Source organism: Physeter macrocephalus, chromosome 2, assembly GCF_002837175.3.
Source record: "Physeter macrocephalus isolate SW-GA chromosome 2, ASM283717v5, whole genome shotgun sequence".
In the NCBI taxonomy this organism is placed as follows: Eukaryota; Metazoa; Chordata; class Mammalia; order Artiodactyla; family Physeteridae; genus Physeter; species Physeter macrocephalus.
Window position 1 is genome coordinate 11,077,035 of NC_041215.1, and position 16,447 is coordinate 11,093,481.

Below are 16,447 nucleotides of genomic sequence, written 5' to 3' on the forward strand. Positions count from 1 at the left end.
CATGTGGCCATCTTCCTGTGTTTCTGTGTCTCAAATCTCCCTTTCCTCTCTCTTATAAGGATCCATCCTAATCCAAGGTCATCTTGTCTTGAGATCCTTACCTTGATGACATCTACAGAGACCCCATTTCCAGATAAGGTCACATTCAGAGGTTCCCAGTGAGTATGAATTTTGGGTCACCTACGGATGCCCAGCCTTGTCGTAGCTGACCCATTCCAAAAAGACACGGAAAGTAGCACTTTTAGAAAGTAATGTTCATAAGGGTCTTTCAATTCTTTCCTGTTTTGCAATTTGGTATATTATATTCCTAGTCTGTTTGTCTTACTCGGTTTGTACTTACTAACCTCCAAAATGAGAAGTGGACCTGTTCTTTCAAGGTTTCTCACGCTAATGCAGCATGTGAGCAGTTTGCTCTTGACCTTTCCTGGCACATCAAGTGATGGAGCTCTTGGAGCTCATGCTCATTCCAGGGGGTCTGAGCCCCATGCAGCCCCTTCTAGTGCTTGATGATAGGGAGGTCGGGGAGGACACGGCAGGTGTGAAGATGTGTCATCAAGGACAGTTACTGAGAGCTGACGCCTAGAGGCAGCGGCAGCTGGATCACGTCCCTAGGGACCTTGGAGGAATGCTGGAGGAAAGGCAGCTCCTACCCTGGGCACAGGGCAGGTGCAGGTGTGCAGGCTGTGCCCAAATACTGTAGCTTCTCACAGCAGCCCATGAAGAGTGAGTTCCCCTGAGGTAGAGTATGTGGTTCTCACCGTGGCCACACACTGGGCTCATGCCAGGAACTCAGAAGATACAAACACACGCACACACGCGTGCACTGACCCCAGACCCCTCAGTCAGAATCTCTGAGGGTATATACATTACCCAAATGTTTCTAATGAGCAGAAGGGGAAGATCCACAGGCCAGGTGACTTACTGCCACCAGACCTGCTCTCTCCATCTAGCTCTAGAGAGCCCTGAACAGCTGAAATGAAAACGAATCTGTCCCACTCATGATGCTGTTCTGAATCCAGGTGGGCACTGCTCAAGAGTTCCCAGTGCAGCCTCCAGCGGCCAGCCAGCCTCTGCTTGTCCTGAAAACAGATACCACCCAGCACTCATGTGGCATCAGGGCCGTACACACCTCGGCTGCTAACAGGCCTCTTGAAAGCAGGGGGCCAGGACTCCATTGGTGATCCCTCGCCAGGAGCAAGCCCTGAGCTCTCTGGGCCTCACGCTTTCCTAATCCACCACCTGTGGATGCATAAAGCGCAGACACTCTGGGCATGAAGGTGTGTGGTACAGAAGACATTGTACTGTTAGAGGATTATTCTCCAGGCCTTTTCTCTCCCATGAATAGTTAAATTGATAGAGACTATGGTCTGTTTATGTGGAGACTTAGAGTGTAAAAAAAAAAAAAAAAAAAAAAAGCCATCAAGGGCCATTTTATGCTATTTTTTTTAACCTTGGCCCCAGAGTTAACTTTTTTAACCTTAACCCCTTCCAGTAGCAGAAAATCCCTGTTTCAAACTGTTAGTCACCAAGGCTGAAACAAAATTGCCAGGAACCGTATAAAACCAGGCACTGATTCCCACAGCACACTGATTCCCCACCCCAGGTGCACTAGTTCCACCTCCCATTGCTCCCTCAACTTATGGTGCACTGACTCTGCCTCCACACTTTAGACATGGGAAGGACACGAGGGGGAACAGATATTTTGATGCTCCTAGAAGCAGTACCAGGGGAAGGAGATGAGCAGGTAGGCTGGTGATCTCTCCTGCCATCCTCAGGCAGCCCAGGTGGTAAGTGCCGTGATGGCTAGAACCAAGTGGATCCCATCAGGTGAGTAGACCCTCTGGAGAGTGGCAGGAAGGACACACTGAGCCTGTTGGCATCATCATCGCTGGTGTTTGGATCAGGACCTATTGTGTCTCCTGTTTTGTTTTTTACTTTCCTGATGTGGAGTGTGTCCTCTAACATTGACACTGGGTTTATGTGTGGGGTCAGGCTCACCCACATGAGTACCAAACTCTATTTGCCACTGTTTAGCCTGTGACTGAGGGAATTATGAGGGGATTATGTTAGTTTGTTGTCACCCTGTAAGGTGTTTGTACTTCCTAAAACATATAACACTTTGAGCTCAGTTTTACACTCTGTAGAGGTGGGCAGAATACAAGACCCACATCTGATGCAGCTGTGAGACCAATATTGAGCTGAAATGAAACTGCTTTGACATTTCATCAAAAATGGCTGATCCTTTTGTTTGTTTAGGGCAGAAGTCAGGAGACTTTTTCTATAAAGGGTCAGGTAGGAAATACTTCATCTTTCAAGCCATATGGTGTCTGTTGTGAACAAATGGCCATGCTATGTTCCAGTAAAACTACCTGTGAGATTAGAATTTCATATATGTCATGTGTCCTGAAATGTTATTTTTGTTTTGATTTTCTTCTTTCAACCATTTGAAAATTCACACATGTCCTTAGCTTGCAGGCCATAGGAGAACAGACTGCAGGGCTTTGTAGTCACCTGCCCAGGTGGGTGTGTTCCTTTTGAGGTTTCACATAAACTTGTCCAGCATTGTCTGTCCTGGAGGGCAACTTACTTCCCTCCTCAGCCCCAAACTCAAACATGGCCTGAGCCCTTCACATGCCACTGCTGCTGGTGGCCAAAGCTGAGTCTAGGGTTGCGGCTGGGAGGGTTCTGTGTATTTTTGCCATAAAAAACAAAAAGGGCATAATGAAAAAGACAAAAATGGCATAATGAAACATGAAAAATTAATGACAAAATCTTTAAAAGATCTTATTGTGGAAAAATGAAAATACTAAAAATATTTTAATACAATTAAAATGTGTGTAGATTCATGGTTATAGTTGTATTTGGATATAACTTAGAGGAAGTGATGATACTTCCTTTTTCAAAGTCAGTCATTAAGGATTCAGGATCTAATGTCTGTTGTAAGTTCTTTACGATATAAAAAAAGCTGTTTTCTCTTCAGGTTTTTCTGGAAGTAAAATAACAGATGAAGAATGCTGTTTCTTATCAATATATTTCTTGTGTATAACTGGTAGTACATATCTGGACTACATTTAAATGTTTCATCACATGTCCAGTTCTTATATTTAACCAAATCATCTAAGCAAGATCTGTGCCAAATGCCAAAATTCTGGTTACATCATGTACTCCACTATCAAATAGCAAAAACGTTTCACCATTTTCAAGAAACTTATGCTCATCAGGAATCACATAACCATTTATTTTTGTGAGGGATAGGAGGTCCTAGATTCTTCTTTTGTCTCCGACTTCTAATATTGCATAAGTTTGGTAAAGAAAGCATTAGAGAACAAGCTGCCATATCTAAATTAGCTCAAGAATCGATAATTAATGCTCTCAAAGACTGCTGTGAATTAGTTACTTTATCTTTTATGGTACAATGGCCGTACAGCCAATTAGTTGTGTGACCGAAATGCTTGCAGCAAAGATGCTTACAGCAAACATACCGGTCATAGGCTGGGAGACCCCTACCACCTTGTTTCCTGACTGTGCTCAGCTGTTCAGAGCCTCAAAGCCTGCACTGATGGCACAAAGTCAGTCCTGTTCCTTTTAAAGGCAGAAACGGGGAGCAGTAGAGGAGAGTGAGATGGGAAATGGCAGGTACTGGTTTCCACAAGTTATCTTCTCTGGAGGCCCCAAATCGGCACACACAAATTTTAGGAGAGAGGAAAAAACAAGTCAATCCTTGAGACATTTTCAAATAACACAGGAAACTCAACTATATGCAGTCAGTTGGGGTGGGGGCTTTGGTTTTGGGTTTGATGAAATGGCCTCTCTTGGAGACAGTTGTATTGATTGGGGCATCAACCCTGGCATGAGACCACACGACAAGCAGGTACCTCCAAGGCCCCACTGGCCTCACCTGTGAGGAGCCCTCTCCCCTCTCACTGCTCCCAGTTTAATTATTAGCTACGGGTTTGAATAAAACTTGAAACACTTGCAAATTGTAATCAGTTTTCACATTTGCAACTGATTTCCACAGCCACGTAACATCTCAAGCTTTTGGCACCCATCTGGAAACTTAGAACAGCAGTGGGTTTGCCCAGGAGGTAATTTTCCCTGATTCATTTTGAAAGTGAAAAGTCACAGGGTTGGTCCTTCAGCTAGGGTGGTCCTGCTTCCCAGAAGGACTGCTCAGTCCCATCCCTCAGCTTCCTCAGTGAGAAGTAGACCGGCATGGGCAGAGTGGGGAAGGCATAGATTCAGAGACAGCAGGAGCTGCTCACCAGCCCAGGAGAGCCATTCAGGGGCCACATGCAGTGTCCAGGTGAGGAGACCCAGGCTGCAGGGGTGGGGAGCTATGAGCAGGACCATGGTCAAGGCTGTGTTCTGTGGGCCTGACTCATGTCCTGGGCTCTCGCTGGTTAGGCACCATGTCCAGGCCATCCCATCATGAGTGGCTACTGTCCTGGGGGGCACTGGTGCCGCACTAACGGTCCAACATGTTCTCCCACCAGGTCTGAAGCAGCACTGGTTCCTCAGAGCCCTCTGGATTTTATTTATTTATTTATTTATTTATTTTTTGCGGTACGTGGGCCTCTCACTGCCACGGCCTCTCCCGTTGCGGAGCACAGGCTCCAGACGCGCAGGCCCAGCGGCCATGGCTCAGGGGCCCAGCCGCTCCGCGGCATGTGGGATCTTCCCGGACTGCGGCACGAACCCGCGACCCCTGCATCGGCAGGCGGACTCTCAACCACTGCGCCACCAGGGAAGCCCCTGGATTTTACTCTTATCGCCTATCACAACCTCTGCCCCTTTGTCTCACCCTCGGGAGGCAAGTGTGAGCTAGGGAATGGGCAACTCACTTCCCCCATCTATCCCTTCTGGAGGTCGGAGGGTTAGGGAGATCTAGGGCATGTTTCCTAGAATGAGTAAAGGGCAGGGTGCAGAAACCCAGCTTTACAGGAAGGAGGGTCAGGGCCTCACAGGTGTCCCAGGATGCCTCTTCCTCCACACTCTTAGGCTGCTTCCACCCATCAGCAGTGGCTGTTCTGTTCCCACGCCTGGCCCATGGAGCTGGTGCTGAGAGATTAATGAGGCTGGCCCTCTTTTAGAGGCTCAGGGCAGATACCTTGGAAAGGGGTGGGAGGTGGGGTGCAGCCATTGGGCTCCCACACCATGGAAGGTGAGGACAAGCAGAGAATGCACAGCCTTGTGAAGTCCCTTGGGTGTAGTTGTTTGGACCTTGCGCTGCATTTTCCAATGGAAATGACGCTCTAGAGGGCAGTTTGTTTCCTGTGATGGCAGCATTGAGATGCACAGCATGGGAATGAAGATGATAGGGATGGTTCAGAGGGCAAGGCCAGGGATCCCATTCCCAAGTGCCCAGTAAGTGGGTCATCTGTGAATCAAACACTCAAGTCTGCTCATGTGTGCTGGCCTTGCTCTGAGTGCTTACAGAAGCTCCCCAGAGGGGAGCTCTGTTTACCTTTCTTATGGGCAAGTAAACAAGCACCTAACTCCCACCCAGGGTCGGCACTCAAGCCTCTGGGGGCTGCTGGGATCCTGACTGCCCAACAGGAGCAAACCCACAGGAAGGACTGTGGGGAGAAGGGAAAGTGTCCCAGGTCGTGGGTGTGGTCTGGATGAGCCAGGGTTACTTACAGATCCAAACCCACCCATTTATGCCCCATCTCATAGAAAACTGGTTTCTTTTCGGAAGCAGTAGCTGCCTGCTAAACTTTCAGACCACCTTTCTTACCAATTGGCTTGTTCATGTAGGACATGGCCTTGGTGCAGGAGGGTCACAGAGGGGGGTTGAAGCAATAGCTGGGGAGGCGGTGAGATGCCCTCTGGGACACTCACTGTCCTGATCCCTCCAGCTTAACCCCAAATCAAGAGGTGCCTGAACCTGGAGCCTCACTCGCTCTGTGTGCTTGCTGGAGTGTGCGGTCATGAGGAAAGACACCATTGCATCTTGTTCAAGCCCACTCTGACCTCTGGGTCCTATGAAGTAAGCACTCTGCCCTCTTGGCATCATAAGCTAGCCTGAGGCTGCTCACAGTTCCACCCACTCTTGCTTGCTCAGCTCTCCCTTGTCACCCTGCCCAGCACAGGAACATCATCATGGGTGGGGTCTCCCTGTTACTCTGCCCTCAGGGTCCACAGACCTCAGCATGGGTGGGGTCTCCCCATCACCCAGCCCTTCACTCTTACCAGACCTTACAGCGTGGAGTAGGGTCTCCCCATCACCTGGCCTGGCTGCAAACTGTACAAAAGAGCAGATGGAGGTGTATGATCTTCCTGGGGCTGCTGTAACAAAATACCACAAACTGGGTGTCTTGAAACACCAGAATTTAAGCTCTCACAATGCTGGAGGTCAGAATTCTGAAATCAAGGTGTCAGCAGGGCCCTGCTCTCCTCAGAGGCTCTAGGGGAGAATTTTTTCCTTTCCACCTTCTGAGGCTACATCTCTCCATTTCCACTGCATCTTCTCATTGCCTCTTCCTCTTCTGTGTGTCTGTCTCAAAATTCCCACTGCCTCTTTCCTATAAGGACACTTGTCAGTGGATTTAGCATCCACCAGGTAATCCCGCATGATCTGCTCATCTCAAGATTCTTAACCTAACTGCATAGGTAGAGACACTTTTTCCAAGTAGGTCATATTTACAGGTTCCTGGAATTAGGATTGGACATATCTTTTGAGGGCAACAATTCAGCCTATTATAGTCTGCCTGCTGTTCCTCCTAAATTCACATTCATCCCGCATACAAAATACATTCACTCCATCCCAACATCTCCAAAAGTCTCAACCCATTACATAACAGCTCTTCATCCAAAATCTCATCTAAATATCATCAGCTCTGATCTCATCATCTGAATCGTCTAAATCCAGTATTGGTGAGACTCTTGGTATGGTCCATTTGGGGCAAAATTCCTCTCCATCTCTGATCTGTGAAACCAGAAAACAAATTATCTGCTTCCAAAATACAGTGGTGGGACAAGCATGTGATACATGACAGACTGTTCCTACTCCAAAAGGTTGGGGGAGGGGAGGGGGACTGGAAGTTAGGAAGGGTCACCAGAGTTCCTGTTTCCTGTCTGGCATGTGAGGAGCTGGGAAGTCGCTACTCCATCCTAACAACAATTTAAAAACTGAACAAACTGAAAATGAACAACCCTTCTTGGATCCATGAAAGAAGTGAGTTCACAGGGCAAACTTCCTAACTCATTCTATGAGGCCAGCATTTCCTTAATACAAAACCAGACAAAGACATTATAAGAAAACTACAGACCAATATTTCTCATGACCATAGATGCAAAAATCCTCAACAAAATATTAGCAAACCAATCAACAATGCATAAAATGATTACACACAATGATCAAGTGGGATTTATCCCATGTTTGCAAGGCTAGTTCAACATTCAAAAATCAATCAATATAGTCCATCATCACATCAACAGACTAAAGAAGGAAAATCACATGATCATATCAATAGATGTAGAAAAAGCATATGATAAAATCCAATACTCATTCATGATAAAAACAGCAAACTAGGAACAGAAGGGAGCTTTCTCAACTTCATACGGAACATCTACAAAAAAATCTACAGCAAATATCATAATGGTGAAAAATTAGAAGTTTTCCTGCTAGGATCAGGAACAAGACAAGGTGTTCCTTCTCACCATTCCTTTTCAACATTGTACTGAAGGCTAATGCAATAAGATAAGAAAAAGAAAAGTATACTGATTGGAAAGGAAAAAATAAAACTGTTTATGCTTGCAGAGAATATGATTGTCTATGTAGAAAATCTGATAGAATTGACCAAAAAAAACCCAAACAACCTGCTGGAACTAATAAACAATTATAGCAAATTTGCAGGATACAATGTTAATATACAAAAGTCACTTTCCTATATACCGTTGATGAACATGTGTAATTTGAAATTAAAAACAATGTCATTTACATTAGCACCCCTCCGAATGAAATACTTAGGTAGAAATCTAACAAAATATGTACAAGATCTCTATGAGAAAAACTACAAAATACTAATGAAAGAAATCAAAGAAGAGCTAAATAGATATTCTATGTTCATGGATAGGAAGACTCAATATTTTCAAGATGTCAGTAGTTCCCAACTAGATCTGTAAATTCAATGCAATTCCAATCAAAATCCCAGTAAATCATTGTGTGGATATCAACAAACTGAGAGACAAAAGACTCAGAACAGGTGACTTGTTATTGAATGAGAAGAACAGAGTCAGAGCATAACCTGACTTCAGGACTACTATAATGCTATAGTAATCAAGACAGTGTGGTATTGGTGAAAAAATAGACAAATAAGTGAAACCGAATAGAGAGCCCAGAAGTAGACTCACATGAATATAGTCAATGGATCTTTGATAAAAGAGCAAAGGCAATACAATGGAGCAAATATAGTCTTTTCAACAAATGGTGCTGGAACAACTGGACATCCACATGCAAAAAATAAAAAATATGAATCTAGACACAGACCTTACATCCTTCACAAAAAATTAACTCAAAATGGATCATAGGCCTAAATGTAAAACATGAAACTATACCTAGAAGATAACATAGGAGAAAACCTAGATGACCTTGGGTATAGTGTTACCTTTTAGATACAACACCAAAGTCATGATCCATGGAAGAAATAACTGGATAAGTTGGACTTCATTAAAACTTAAATTGTCTGCTCTGTGAAAGATACTGTGAAGAGAATGACAAGTCAAGCCACAGAATGGGAGAAAATATTTGCAAAAGACATACCTGATAAGGACTGTTATCCAAAGGACTGAATGAACAAATAAACTGCGGAGCATCTAGACAATGTAATGTTACTCAGCACTAAAAAGAAATGAGCTATCAAGTCATGAAAAGACATGGAAGAACCTTAAATGTGTATTACTAAGTGAAAGAAAACAATATGAGAAGGCTACATACTATATGATTCCAACTATATGATGTTCTGGAAAAGGCAAGACCGTGGAGACAGTAAGAAGACCAATGGTTTCCAGGGATTGCAGGGAGAAAGGGATGGATAGGCAGAGCACAGAGGGTTTTTAGGGCAGTGAAACTACTCTGTATGATACAAATATAATAATGGTTATATTTGTCAAAACCTATAGAATATAACACCAAGAGTGAACCCTAATGTAAACTATGGACTTTGGGTGATAATGATGTGTCAGTGTAAGCTTATCAATTATAACATATGTACCCCTCTGTTGTGGGATTTTGGTAGTGGGAGACACTCTGTGTATGTAGGGACAGGGAGTACCTTCTCTATACCTTGCACTCAATTTTGCTGTGTAAATCTGCTCTAAGAAAGAAAGACTACTTAAAAAATAAAAAGCAGGGAAAGGAGGGAAGGAGAGAGGGAGGTAAAGGAAGGACTGAAAGCAGTCTCCAGTCCCAAGCAATACTAAAATCCAGCAAAGTCCCTTCAGTTTCAAGACTTGAGAATAATCCTCTGTGATTCAAGGCTTTGCTCTCTGGGCCCAACTCCACTCTTGGAGTCATTCTTCCTTTTTCTTGAAGGATAGAACATGTCAACAGCTCAGTAGCTCTATCAGCCTGTTTGCTGCCTGTAGAATTTCAGAAGTCCAACAGCCCTTTTTTCACTCCATCCCTTTCAGTTTAAGCTGTCAGTGTTTCTGCTGATTAACATTCTCAAAAAACTTGTGGGTCTCCTGTGTTTGTCATGGGGATCCACACCATAGACAAGAAGATCCTCCATAGATCCTTCCTGGGTAACCCCATCTCTATTCCTGGCTTCTGCTGAGATGGCTGAGTGTATCCATGAGGTCACACCCTTAATCTCTTCAGCCACACTGTTGGCTTTCTCACCAGTGCACACTTTCCCAACCATGAATCTCCTAATTTCAGCGTCTTTTGCTATCTGAACAGGCTGAGAATTTCCCAAATCATCAGGTGCTCATCATTTCTGTTTAACAGTTCCTTCCTCAATTTATCTCTTCCCTCTCAAATGTTACTATAAACAGCCAGGAGGTACCAGGCTACACCTTCAAAACTTTGCTTAGAAATCTATCTCTTCGTGTTCATTTACAAGTTATGTTTCCACCCAACAGTAGAATACAGTTCAGCTGAGTTCTCTGCCACTTTATAATAAGTTTCCTCCAGTTTCCAATAACATGTTACTCATTTCCTTCTGAGCACTCACTGGCAGAGTTTTTAACATCCATATTTCTACTAATAGTCTATTCAAGGCAGTTTAGGCTTTTTCTATCACGTGTCTCAAAACTTTTCAAGGCATTACCTAATTCTAAAGCCACTTCCTTATTTTTAGGTATTTGTTGCAGTGGCACCCCACTCCTGGGTAATAGAATCTGTATTTGTTTCCCGGGACCATAACAATGTATTACGAACTGGGTGGCTTGAAACAACAGAGAGTTACTCTCATAGTTTCGGAGGCCAGAATTCTGAAATCAGGGTGTTGGCTGGGCTGCATCCTCATCTGGGCTCATCTGGGCTCATCTGGGGCTCCAAGCTCATCCAGGTTGTTGGCAGAATTCAGCTCCTTGCAGCAGTGAGACTGAGGTCCTCATTTCCTTTCTGGCTGTCAGCTGGGCCGCTCTGAGCCCCTGGAGGTCACCCGTGTTCCTTGCCACATGGCCCCTCCATCTTCACACTAGCAGCAGAGGCCAAATCCTTCTCATGCTGTGAGCCTAGGACTCTTCCTTTGCAACCAGCTGGAGAAAACTACTTTTAAAGGAAGTCATGTGATTAGGTCAGGCCCACCTGGATATCTTCCTATCTTAAGGTCCACTGATCTGGGACTTTGATTCTATATATCTGCAAAATCCTTTTGCAACAGCACCTTATTAGTGTTTGATCAAATAACTGGGAGAGGCTGTGTGTACACCAGGGCAGGAATTTTGAGGGTATCTTAGGATCTGCCCCTCTCTGTTTCCAGCATCCAGGAAAGCTGTGGCCCGGCCCTCATTCCTCACGCACAAGGAGTAGATGCATCGACCCACAGTGCTGGCTCTCCTTGCTGTCTGTAGGACTTCAGTAAGTTACTTCCCACCTTTGAAGATTCATTTCTGCACCTATAACATGTGGATTCTGAAGATCCACTGTCACAACCAGGCAGAGCCCCTGGCCCAGGCTTACTTCCTCTCTGCTTATCTGTGAGACGCCCCCACCCCTGACGGCTGTGAGATGTCCTCACACTGGCTTCAGGAGCTAGGAGAGAGTGAAGAAAGGGCTTTTTGAAGCCACTCCTGTTCCAGGAGGCTGTTAGTGCTGAGGGCCTGGGAGAAGTCCCCTTCCTCTCCTTCACACGTTTGAGGAGACGGAAGGAGCCCATTGAAGCCAATCATGAGGGCTGCAGCTGTGGGAAAGAAACCCCCTCACCCTCTTGGCCTGGTGGGTGAGGTGACCAGGTGCCTTTGTCATCTCAAAAGGAACCTCTTGCTATGGTTCTAGCAGGCTATTTTCAGGGTGACAGCCAGACCAGAACCTGCAGCGGGCCAGAGAGGTACAGCTGGGGACTTCCAATGAAAATGGCCAGCTGGACACCAGCCCCATCCACAGAAATGTTCCTATTTGTTCCACATGTTCAGCGTGTTTTTAGTTTAATGGTTTCTATTGTGGTGCACAGTGTTTCCAGCAGTAAAATCAGGACAGACAGGAGGTAACTGTGGGCCCAGGATCCCCATAGAGCGAGTAGGGCACTGCCCAGTTGCCAGTGACCAGGGGTGTGAGTAAGGGTCTGAGAAGGGACATCATGGTTTGCTGCTGTTTGTGGGTGCAGCTCACGCCAAGGGAAGGGCAGTGCAAAGGGAGAGGACAGCAGGAAGAGATGCAGACCTGAGGGGTGAGGCCTCTACGGAGCTCACTCTGCTCCATTTGGGGTCCCTCAGCGCTCTGCATGCTGTGGATGGATTGGCGAGACCGTGTTTCTGATGGGGAGCTGGCTCTGCCTGATTGGAGGGCAAGTCCAGAGTGCCCTGCCCTCTGGGGCTTGAATCTTGTCTGTTTGAAAGCAGGAGCCCCTTGAATTTAGTTCCTTCCCACAGCATTTCAGTGCAGTGGACATCAAGCATTTCTGACAGTCATCGAGCACAGGTGGTGAGCTCCTGTCACTGGAGGTGTTCCAGGAACCAGGGCACTCTCAAACAGTGACTGTGCTTTTTTTGGAGAAACTGCCATAGGGTCCTATCCATCATGTAACATCATGTAATGCTGTGGTTCAAAAACCCGCCTTCCTACCTGCTTGTTACAAGAAGGTCACTAACTCAAATTGCTCGTGTTTGGGCCTGAGACAAGTCTGGCCCTCCCGGCCAGCACTGAGATCATCACTTTCTTCAACAAACACCCCTCAGCTTCTGGGAGGGAAGAGAGGCAGTCCCTGCCTTAGAAGGGCTCAGCATCCATGGAGAGAGGGGCCGAGGCCCAAAGTGGGGTAGAGATCTTCTGATAGCACCCAGGGCACTAGGAGGCTCCTTCTGATTGAAACAGAACGGGGAGAACAAGCCAGGGCGTCTGAAGTTCTGGGTGAAGTTCTCAGTGCTGTTGACAGATCTTGTGATGAATCGACTGACTGCATGGAGCAAAGCTCACCTGTCCAGTGCCTTGGAACCTTTCTGGAAATTGCCATGGAGTGAATCTCTGGGAGACAGAGATGCAGATTCTCCAGGTGGCAGTCTCTCGGGACTACTGTCTTCTCTCTCCTCTTTGCACCAGGGCTGCAGGAACTCCGTGGGGAGGGGCCCACCTGTAGGAGGGTGCTTGGCAGAGGAAGCAGAGACAAGGCCCCAGTCTGTGTTCTCTAGTTTTGGCCCCCACTCCCCGTGGGGAGATAGGGCAGGTGGCTGCAGCATGCTGGCATTCAGGGTGAGCCCTAAGCAGGCCCAGAGGTGATACTGGAGCCCCCGTTAGGGTCTAGGTGCATCAGCTATACCCACGTGCAGCTGGGTTCCTCCACCCTTCCAGTGGGGCCTGCCAGGGGTCAAGTGGGCACATTTGTACCCATAAGGGCATGCCTGGCACACAGTTGGCACCAAACCCCATTTAGGGTCATGGCTACATGAAGTCCAGTTGGATGGCATAGGGGAGGGCTCCTGAGGGGTATGCTGCTGGGAAAAGCTATTTTTATTGCCCTAAACCTCAAGCCTCCAGCTTGGGTGTGTCTCTGAGCAGGGGAGTGGTGAGCATGGCGTGGTGGGAGTGAGGAAGCAGAAAGCAGAGGGCCTGGGCAGCGTCCTGGGGAGACGGAGGGGTGGGCGTTCCTAAGGCCCCTTCCTGTAAAGAAGAAGGCCCCATTGCTTGGGACAAGCACGGTCCTGCAGGAGGATGTCGGCAGTCCCTGTGGAAGGACTCCACACTTGGCATTCGCCTCTGACCAGTCTCTTATTTTAGAAAGAGGACCGGACATTTTGTGCATTTGTACGACTGAAGTTGCTGTGTGCTTGGCATGACTAAATCGCAGACTCTCACCAAAAGCAGATGTTTATCTCCAGATGCCATCCCAGCGAGCACATGGCCTGAATAAATAAATAAATTACTCTGCAATTTCAGAAGTAAAGCATGCCTGTCAGTATTGGCTTTCAGTAATTTTCAAGGGAGAAAGTTCCAAAACAAAAGTCTGCTTGGATTTGGAAATGATACCTCCTTCAAAGCTTAATTCTTTCCTTATGTTCAGAGTCTGATAAAAATGAGATACAGATTGAGGCCTATTTTAATACAGTCCTGCTATCTGTATAGTGCTAAAGGATCAAAATAAAATTTTGTGCAGGAAGTATTTTGCTCATTCATTTGTTGAGCACACTCACCTCTGAATGTGGGCTTGCCTGGACCCCCGACTCTGGACCCCTGGGAAGATGTGAGAGGGAGCTTATAGCCACAGCGAGGCAGAAGTGGGCTGGGCAGTGGTCCAATGGCAGGGAATTTGGACATGGGCAGGGGGAGGGCATCCAAGTGGAGGGGACAGGAGACGGTGGGGGGGCAGGGTGCAGCTGGTGCAGAGCTCAGGTGGCATCTCCCAGCAGCTGGAATGTGGAGTGTGTGGAAGGTGGGAAGGGGTGGACTGTGAGCTGCTTTTCTCTGATAAGCATCAGGGTGGCGGGGGGGGTGGTGGGCAAAGGACCCACACCCTCCAGGCACCACGCCCAGACAGGGAGACAGGGTGAAACCCTGACCGGTGTTCTGAAAACGATAACTGAGGTGATACAGTGGTACCTGCACACACCATGGAGCCTTCCGGACAAGTGTGTCTGCATGTAGGCCGCCCTCAGCTTGGCCAGACATCAGCAGACCACGGGAGGCTCCCTGCTCCTTGATGAGGGTCCCACCTTCTTTTTTTTTTTTTTTTTTTGAACTTTTTATTTTATACTGGAGTATCGCCGATTAACAGCGTTGTGATAGTTTCAGGTGCACAGCCAGGCAGCTCAGCCATACGTATACATGGATCCATTCTCCCCCAAACTCCCCTCCCATCCAGGCTGCCACATAACATTGAGCAGAGTTCCCTGTGCTGTACAATAGATCTTTAGGGTCCCACTTTCTGACCAGACCTGTGGCCTCCTCAATCCCTAACCTTCAGCTCCTCAGGCCTTGGTCACCAGGATTTGCACAGGATACTAACCAGGAGCCCTGCCCAGGGCCGGCCTCTCTCCCTCCCGATTCCAGAGCTGGGTTTGGTCAGGGGATGCATGCCTGGGGTGTCCAAGGGTGCAGCAGGAACAGCCTTGTGAGGTGGAAGAGAGAGGGCTAGGCTGGCTCTAGGGCAGAGGAGCCAGTGGGAGAGAGTGTTCTGACCTGTAGCCCACCAGGCTCCCTTGGTGCTGCTGCTGTCAGTGTTCCTGAGCCTGGGTGAAGACACATCACGGGACAATGGTGTGTGTACGTGAGTGTGTGAGTGTGTGTGTGTGTGTGTGTGTGTGTGTATTGGGTGTGGGGTCAGGTGTGTGCGATGGAGGGTATGTGGGTGGATTTAGAGGTGTGTGTGCATGGGTATGTGTGTAGGTTTCGGTGTGCATGAGTGTGTATGTGCATGGGTGTGTGTATATGTGTGTGTGCATGGTGTGTGCAAGGGTTTGGGTGTGTATGTCAGTGTGTGTGCATGTGTTTCTAGGATTTGTGTGTGTCGATGTGAATGAATGTGTGCATGAGTATGTACATGGATTTGGGTGTGGGACCTATGTGCACGTGAAGGGGTTGGGGTGTGAGTGTGTGTGCATGGGTGTGTGAGAGGGTCTGGGTGTGTTGGGAGCCTGCACCAGGGTGCCCTGTGGCAGGACAAGGAGTTCTGCCTCCTAATAGCCGAGGTCAGCCAGGTTCTGTTCTGTCGTGGGGCAGTGGCTCCCAGAGAAGCTGTGCAGCCCTGGGCAAGGGTGGATCTGAGGCTGTCTGCTCCAGACTTTCCCCTCTACCACCCACACTACATTAGTTGCAACATCTGAATTAGGAAATGTGAGTATTCTCAGCCACGGCGGTTGAGGGAATGGTGCTTGTTTGGGTGGCGTGCCCAAGATACTTAGCAGCCACTACTGTCAGCTGCACATTGGTGTCCCTTAGGGAGATGGAAACCTGTGTCTGGGGCAAAAGTGTTGTCGTCTCAGAGGGACTTGAGTTTGGTCTCCAAGTGTGTGGTCAACACACACTTGCTCCTTGCCCACTCCAGATCCAGCGTGTGATACATGTGCTCTGTGTGGGCTCTGGCTTCCCATCCAGGTGTGTGGTCCTTCCATCTGATGTTGAAGCCTTCCTATTGGTGACAGCCAGGTTGTACTGGCACTAGTAATCATCATTCTCTTTTTCATACTCTGTGCACTCCCCATGCAACAGTTAACTAGTACCGCCTCAGCACAGAGCACAGCAGTCCTTGGACTACATCACTCCATCTGAGTGGCCCACCAGTGTAAGTCACAGGTCACAGCGCCCAGTAACTATGGAAGACCAGCAATCTGTGCTCTATCCAGTGGACACCAAACAGTACTGCTTTCATCAAGTTTTGGGGCCACCATACGAACTTTTTACTCTTCTCCCACTCTTCTGCTTCAGTCACAGACCCTGGACCTTTCACACCCCAGGGAGGAGTTTCCCAGGATGTGGGACTTTGGCATGAACACTAGGATGTCACTTCCCTGTCCTGGGACCTGAGGAACCCTAGTGAATGCAGGGTCCACATGGTCCCTCTGAAAAGGCACAGCGGTAAAGAAATTCATTAGCCAAAGTGGTTTCACAGCGCTAACCCCCCACCACCACCTGTGCTTCTCAAATAAGCAAGGCACACACATCCTTTGTGGGGGCATACTACACTAGTTTCCTGTGCTCTCCCAGCTCCACCTCCACTGCTTCCTCCCTCCATAGGAGAGGGACCACACACTCATCAGAGCACTCCAAGGACTAGCTGGGAAGGGCGCAGGATGTACACAGCCACGGGGCTCCCTTCGGCCCATCTGCTGCTGGCTTTGAGTGGCCCAA

The 16,447-nt window shown here is 47.7% G+C and overlaps 1 protein-coding gene across 1 annotated transcript in view; it reads left to right on the plus strand.

Moving 5' to 3' along the window:
- The window catches only part of SNAP47 (synaptosome associated protein 47), a 69,229-nt gene extending 64,692 nt beyond the window's left edge, over positions 1 to 4,537 (plus strand). The window contains exon 6 of the transcript XR_003682782.2: positions 60 to 4,537. The gene's annotated coding sequence lies outside the window, so the exon portion shown is untranslated. The remainder of the gene's footprint in view (positions 1 to 59) is intronic.
- Positions 4,538 to 16,447: the final 11,910 nt, after the last annotated feature.